The sequence below is a fragment of the Entelurus aequoreus genome, linkage group LG16, assembly GCF_033978785.1.
Source record: "Entelurus aequoreus isolate RoL-2023_Sb linkage group LG16, RoL_Eaeq_v1.1, whole genome shotgun sequence".
Taxonomy (NCBI): Eukaryota; Metazoa; Chordata; class Actinopteri; order Syngnathiformes; family Syngnathidae; genus Entelurus; species Entelurus aequoreus.
Window position 1 is genome coordinate 13,324,964 of NC_084746.1, and position 7,630 is coordinate 13,332,593.

Below are 7,630 nucleotides of genomic sequence, written 5' to 3' on the forward strand. Positions count from 1 at the left end.
TGAGCGAGGATGAAAGATTTGTGGATGAGTAAAGTGCAAGTGAAGGACTAGTGGGGAGTTGAAGCTATTCAGATAGGGAAGATGCTGTGAGAGCCGGGGGTGACCTGATATTCAGCTGGGAATGACTACAACAGTAAATAAACACAAGACATATATATACTCTATTAGCCACAACACAACCAGGCTTATATTTAATATGCCACAAATTAATCCTGCATAAAAACACCTGCGTGTTTGTTATGCTAGCTCCTAGCTCCTCTGCTAGCTCCTAGCTCCATAGAACACGCCAATACAATTCAAACACCTGATCAACACACACAATCACTCAGCCCAAAAGACCGTTTACCTAACCCAAGGTTCATAAAGCTTATATATTTTTAAAAAGTTACGTACGTGACGCGCACATACGGTCAAGTTATCGAATGTTTAGCAGCCAAGGCTGCATACTCACGGTACCTGATATTCAGCTGGGAATGACTACAACAGTAAATAAACACAAGACATATATATACTCTATTAGCCACAACACAACCAGGCTTATATTTAATATGCCACAAATTAATCCTGCATAATAACACCTGCGTGTTTGTTATGCTAGCTCCTAGCTCCTCTGCTAGCTCCTAGCTCCATAGAACACGCCAATACAATTCAAACACCTGATCAACACACACAATCACTCAGCCCAAAAGACCGTTCACCTAACCCAAGGTTCATAAAGCTTATATATTTTTAAAAAGTTACGTACGTGACGCGCACTTACGGTACGGTACGTGTTATGCTAGCTCCTAGCTCCTCTGCTAGCTCCTAGCTCCATAGAACACGCCAATACAATTCAAACACTTGATCAACACACACAATCACTCAGCCCAAAAGACCGTTCACCTAACCCAAGGTTCATAAAGCTTATATATTTTAAAAAAGTTACGTACATACGCAAAAAAAAGCCAAAGCTGCATACTCACAGTAGCACGTCTGCGTCTTTGTCATCCAAATCAAAGTAATCCTGGTAAGAGTCTGTGTTGTCCCAGTTCTCTACAGGCGTCTGTGTATCCAAATCAAAAGTCCTCCTGGTTAGAGTCTCTGTTATCCGAGTTCTTCCATCTTGACTGCATCTTTCGGGAATGTAAACAAAGAAGCGCCGGCTGTGTACTGTTGTGGCTGACTACGACTTCGAAAAATACGTCCATTTCGCACCGACAACTTTCTTCTTTGCTTGCTTGGCTTCCTTCTCCATAATGCAATGAACATGATTGAAACAGATTCACGAACACAGATGTCCAGAATACTGTGGAATTATGAAATGAAAACAGAGCTTTTTCGTATCGGCTTCAATGTGGAAGGCATACCCGTGTTCGCCGGGCTACGTCACACGCATACGTCATCCTCAGAGGCGTTTCGAACCGGAAGTTTAGCGGCAAATTTAAAATGTCACTTTATAAGTTAACCCGGCCGTATTGGCATGTGTTATAATGTTAAGATTTCATCATTGATATATAAACTATCAGACTGCGTGGTCGGTAGTAGTGGGTTTCAGTAGGCCTTTAAATGTCCATTTCGCGTTCTCGACTCTCATTTTCAAGAGGACATAGTATCCGAGGTGGTTTAAAAAACAAATCTGTGATCCACAATAGAAAAAGGAGAGTGTGGAATCCAATGAGCCAGCTTGTACCTAAGTTACTGTCAGAGCGAAAAAAGATATGTCCATCACTGCCTCTCAAGTCCTTCACTGTAACGTTCCTCATCTACGAATCTTTCATCCTCGCTCAAATTAATGGGGTAATCGTCACTTTCTCGGTCGGAATCTCTCTCGCTCCATTGTAAACAATGGGGAATTGTGAGGAATACTAGCTCCTGTGACGTCACGCTACTTCCGGTACAGGCAAGGCTTTTTTTTATCAGCGAGCAAAAGTTGCGAACTTTATCGCCGATTTTCTCTACTAAATCCTTTCAGCAAAAATATGGCAATATCGCGAAATGATCAAGTATGACACATAGAATGGATCTGCTATTCCTGTTTAAATAAATAAAAATAATTTCAGTAGGCCTTTAAGTGTACACTCTGAGCTTTAATTTGAGGGTATTTACATCCAAATCAGGTGAACGGTGTGGAATTACAACACATTTTATACGTACCTTCCACTTTTTAAGGGACCAAAAGTAATTGGACAAACTAACATAATCATAAATCAAATTGTCACTTTTTAATACTTTGTTGCAAATCCTTTGCAGTCAATGACAGCCTGAAGTGTCGAACACATAGACATCACCAGACGCTGGGTTTGGTCCCTGGTGATGCTCTGTTGCAGGGGTCTTCACTTCCTGCTTGTTCTTTGGGCATTTTCCCTTCAGTTTTGTCTTCAGCAAGTGAAATTCATGCTCAATCGGATTCAGGTCAGGTGATTGACTTGGCCATTGCAGAACATTCCATTTCTTTGCCTTAAAAAACTCTTTGGTTGCTTTCGCAGTATGCTTCGGGTCAGTGTCCATCTGCATTGTGAAGCACCGTCCAATGAGTTTTGAAGCATTTGGCTGAATATGAGCAGATAATATTGCCCCAAACACTTCAGAATTCATTCTGCTGCTTTTGTCAGCTGTCACATCATCAATAAATATAAGAGATCCAGTTCCACTGGCAGCCATGCATGCCACTACCACCACCATGCTTCACTGATGAGGTGGTATGCTTTGGATCTTGAGCAGTTCCTTCCCTTCTCCATACTCTTCTCTTTCCATAATTTTGGTAGAAGTTGATATTTGTCTCATCTGTCCATAAGATGTTGTTCCAGAACTGCACAGGCTCTTTTACATGTTTCTTGGCAAACTCTAATCTGGCCTTCCTGTTTTTGAGGCTCACCAATGGTATACGCCTTGTGATGAAGCCTCTGTATTTCCTCTGGTGAAGTCTTCTCTTATTTGTAGACTTGGACACAGATACATCTACCTCCTGGAGAGTTTTCTTCATCTGGCCAACTGTTGTGAAGGGCTTTTTCTTGACAAGGGAAGGTATTTGTCTGTCATCCACCACACTTGTTTTCCGTGGTCTTCAATGTCTTTTGGTGTTGCTGAGCTTAGCAGTGCGTTCTCTCTTTTTAAGAATGTACCAAACAGTTGATTTGGCCACACCTCATGTTTTTGATATCTCTCTGATGGCTTTGTTTAGATTTTTCAGCCTAATGATGGCTTGTTTCACTGATAGTGACAGCTTTTTGGACTTCATATTGAGAGATGACCTCCCCAGATTCCAAACTAATACCACACTTGAAATGACATCTAGGCCTTTTATCTGCTCTTTGTAAATGAAATAAATGAAAAAAAAACAAGGGAATAACACACACCTGGCCATGGAACAGCTGAGTAGCCAATTGTCCAATTACTTTTGGTCCCTTAAAAAGTGGAAGGCACATATAAAATGTGTTGTAATTCCTACACCGTTCACCTGATTTGGATGTAAATACCCTCCAATTAAAGCTCAGAGTCTGCACTTAAAGCACATCTTGATTGTTTCATTTAAAATCCATTGTGGTGTTATACAGAGCTGGAATACTGAAAATTGTGTCAATGTCCAAATATTTATGGACCTAACTGTGTATATATATATATATATATATATATATATATATATATATATATATATATATATATATATATATATATATATATATATATATATATATATATATATATATATATATATATATATATATATATATATATATGGATGCATATATACAGTATATGCCGATTTATGAACCCCTTTATTTGCAAATTTTTCAATTTACAAACTTTTAGATTGAGCCCAACATGCCTGTGTATGCGAACCATGACTACAACCACTTCAATCATTAATTTGTAGTTCTCCTAGCAGCCTTAAGGCGCGGCCATTTTGGAGGGGCAGAATCTGCTGTGTCATATCGTGTTTAGGCAGTCCATTACTCAGCCGCCGCATCTCAGTGCTTCAGTGTGTGTATCTTTTCTCGCCATTCACCAAGTTTTGTCTATTTTGCTCATTAAGTATGGGTTCAAAAAGGCCAATAAACAAGCTTGGAAAGAAGGAGGGAATCGCTGTGGACTTAGACTTAGAGAGGGGAGGGAACTGCAGAAGAAGACGACTCTCCCTGGCCCCTGCTTTCTCCGCCTCGTGTCTCTGCGTTCTTGTCGATAGCAACATGATTTTTTACGTTTTTGAGAGCATTGATAGTTTAGCTTCCCGTTGTTGTTGTGTTGTTTTGATAAAGAGATTGTTGAACCATTACTCCCTTGGTATGTTTCAAATACATATATGTGTACTAGGGTTGTACGGTGTACCGGTACTAGTACGGTGTCGCAGTACTAATGAATAAAAAGCGGTACTATACTGTTTCTTCATTTTTTTTTTAACGGACATGACGGCGCATCTTCACGTCGTGTCATTGCTGGTTTTACGAGCAGAGGAGCATGTTCGGCAGCGCACACACACGGAGTACTTACAAGCAGACACAGTGTGTAGACAGAAATGGGAGAACGGACGCATTTTGACTTAGAAAGTAAAGACAAAGGTGAAGTTATAACACTGAAACACCCTCAGGAAGAGGTGCTAAGACGTGGCTAGCTAGCTAGCAGCAAACATCCATCCGCCGTCGGCAGTGTTTTAGCTACTTCTAAATCACTAATCCTGGTCTCCATGGCGACAAATAAAGTACGTTTCTTACAAGTATCATTATCACTGCAGGACGAGGAATAGCTAAACATGCTTCACTACACACCATAGCTCACCGGCGTCACAATGTAAACAAATGCCATGGGTGGATCTACACCTGACATCCACTGTAATGATACCACGTACAGTAGCGTATCTAGTTAATACTACTATGATTACATCGATATTTTTTATCGTCACAAAATCTTTTTTTCCTTTTATTAAAATGTATACTAAGTTCATGAACTCAGGAAATACGTCCCTGGACACATGAGGACTTTGAATATGACTAATGTATGATCCTGTAACTACTTGGTATCGGGTCGATACCTATATGTGTGGAATCATCCAAAACTAATGTAAAGTATCAAACAACAGAAGAATAAGTGATTATTACATTTCAACAGAAGTGGAGATAGAACATGCTAAAACAGAAAATAACCAGATATTAACAGTAAATGAACAAATTTACAGTTTTTCCATCATAATGTAGACAAAATAATAGGTAGATAAATGACACGATATGTTACTGCATATGTCAGCAGACTAATTAGGAGCCTTTGTTTGTTTACTTACTACGAAAAGACAAGTTGTCTAGTATGTTCACTACTTTATTTGAAGACAAAATTGCAATAACAAACATATGTTTAATGTACCCGAAGATTTGTTGTTAATATAAAGCTAATAATGCCATTTTAGTGGTCTCCTTTTTTGAGAAAAGTACCGAAAAGTATCTAAATACATTTACCAAAGTATAGGTATCGAGACAATCCTTATGTGTATGTATATATATATATACATATATATATATATATATATATATATATATATATATATATATATATATATATATATATATATATATATATATATATATATATATATATATATATATATGTATATATATATATATATATATATATATATATATATATATATATATATATATTAGGGCTGCAACAACTAATCGTGCGCAGAGTTATTTTTGTTTGTCTCTTTTATACGATTATTAATCGATTAATCTAAGTAATAATCGACAGATTAATCGATTATCAAATTAATCGTTAGCTGCAGCCCTAATATATATATATATATATATATATATATATATATATATATATATATATATATATATATATATATATATATATATATATATATATATATATATATATATATATATATAAACTAGAGATGTCCGATAAATGCTTTAAAATGTAATATCGGAAATTATCGGTATCGGTTTCAAAAAGTAAAATGTATGACTTTTTAAAACGCCGCTTTACGGAGTGGTACACGGACGCAGGGAGAAGGAAAGAGCGCCAATAAACCTTAAAGGCACTGCCTTTGCGTGCCGGCCCAATCACATAATATCTACGGCTTTTCACACACACAATTGAATGCAACGCATACTTGGTCAACAGCCAAACAGGTCACACTGAGGGTGACCGTATAAACAACTTTAACACTGTTACAAATATGCGCCACACTGTGAACCCACACCAAACAAGAATGACAAACAAATTTCGGGAGAACATCCGCACCGTAACACAACAGAACAAATACCCAGAACCCCTTGCAGCACTAACTCTTCCAGGACGCTACAATATACACCACCCGCTCGGTATCGGTTGATATCGGAATCGGTAATTAAGAGTTGGACAATATCGGAATATCAGATATCGGCAAAAAAACCATTATCGGACATCTCTAATATAAACATATATCTATTACAGTGCTTTTAAAAAAAACTAAAATAGAGACTATTGTTGAGACTAAAACAATTATTCATGTTTACATTGTTTCTTATGGGGAACTCATGCAAACCTTTCCATTTACAAACAATGTTCAAGAACCAATTAGGTTTGCAAATCGAGGTTCCACTGTCTATACAATGATGACCCAAAATCTATTTTTACTTCACTGGCACGGAAGCTTTCAAATTTCCATCTAAAGGTTTTGGTTGTTGTTATTCTGTGACATTCCTGGACAGTTTCTATGAGAGGGTTAACCCAATCCACTTTTTAATAAACTAGTTCTAGTTTCTAATTGACATCTGCTCTATTTCATGCCACACACGCCTTGTAACATCCAAAAAGCCCCAGGAGGTTGAGCGTGAGAAAGACATGCTGGCCACTCCAAACATGTGTCTCTGGTGTTCAGTGGTGACAAGACCAGTTGGTGTCTGGCTCACCGATGGTGTGTACCAGCGTGTCATGCAGCCGCTCAGGTTTCATGGCTGCATGTCTTCGCTGCACCCCGACTAAACACACACGCAAATGTTTCCTGACCGGGCCAGACCGTCTATTCCTCGCCACACGTGTTCATCTCAGCCTTGACGGCCGAGTCCGACACAGGTGATTGACACACAGACTGAGATCTGGTTTCCCGGCTCTGGGCGCTACTTTGCAGGTATATGTAAGTAAAACTGTATGAGAAAACTAAGAAGTTTCGGCATTAACTTGAATAAAAATGTAATTTCTGCTCCCACCATGTAAAGAATATTGGGGAAATTAGTGTGTCCTTCACTTCTATCAGCTCAGTAAAGCTTTTGAGTGTAGTTTTACATTAAAAAAATTAATATCAGTGTGATGGTTATTACAGGCCTTGAATTTGTACTTTTTCAGGTCAAGGCAAGTGTTGCCTTAAAGGAGGGCTCATATTTTAGGGCACCAAGGCATGCGTGCATGCTTAAATAAACATGCATATACTATTTTAGGGCACCAAGGCAAACATTATTTTCTTTCGAGGAAGGGGTTCCAAAGCATGCATGCATGCTTATATAAACATGCATGTATATACTGTATAAGCATGCATGCATGCTTATATAAACATACATGCATACATACATACATGCATATATATATATATATATATATATATATATATATATATATATATATATATATATATATATATATATATATATATATATATATATATATATATATATAT